Raw genomic sequence first — 603 nt, 5'->3', positions numbered from 1 at the left:
GTTTCAATTTGCACAAGCTGCCTCCTTCCACCATAGCGGAAGCTGAGAAAGTTTCTCTGGAGTACTCCAAAGCACAGATCCAGGCAGAAAAATAATCTATGAGGCTGCAAATACATTTCTAGGGTAAAAGACAAACAGTTCTTAGAAAAAAAGCATCTTTTCTGAGCAGGGGTTACTAACACAAAGTCCATATATAGCTTAAAACCCATTGCAGCATTTTTGCAGGCAACTCTTTCCACTGTGATCATGAAGCTTAGTAAGCTTTTATTTCAAAGCCAGTACACAAAGAATTAGAGAGAAATCCAACCGTTTAGTCGAACTGGAGTTAATCTAAATACTTAATGAAGTCATCAGTCCTGCTTGCCAAGGCCTAAGGTACAAATTTCCAAGCTCTGCCACCCTATCTGCCTCTTGGTCCCAGTTCCAGACACGACAGCAGTGACTGAGTGTGTGGAAAAAACACCCTTTAAGAGAGGTCATCCTGCCCAGGAGAGACTTAAAGCTACAGAAGCACCCAATTGCTTTGTCTTCACTTTGCCTACACTCAAAACCCCTCAGAGACTAATTATTTGAATTCTAAAAAAAAAAAAAAAAAAAAAAACC

The sequence above is a fragment of the Corvus brachyrhynchos genome, unplaced genomic scaffold, assembly GCF_000691975.1.
Source record: "Corvus brachyrhynchos isolate BGI_N302 unplaced genomic scaffold, ASM69197v1 scaffold47, whole genome shotgun sequence".
Classification (NCBI taxonomy): domain Eukaryota; kingdom Metazoa; phylum Chordata; class Aves; order Passeriformes; family Corvidae; genus Corvus; species Corvus brachyrhynchos.
The sequence above is the reverse complement of the archived record's forward strand: the minus strand, read 5'-3'. Positions refer to the sequence as shown.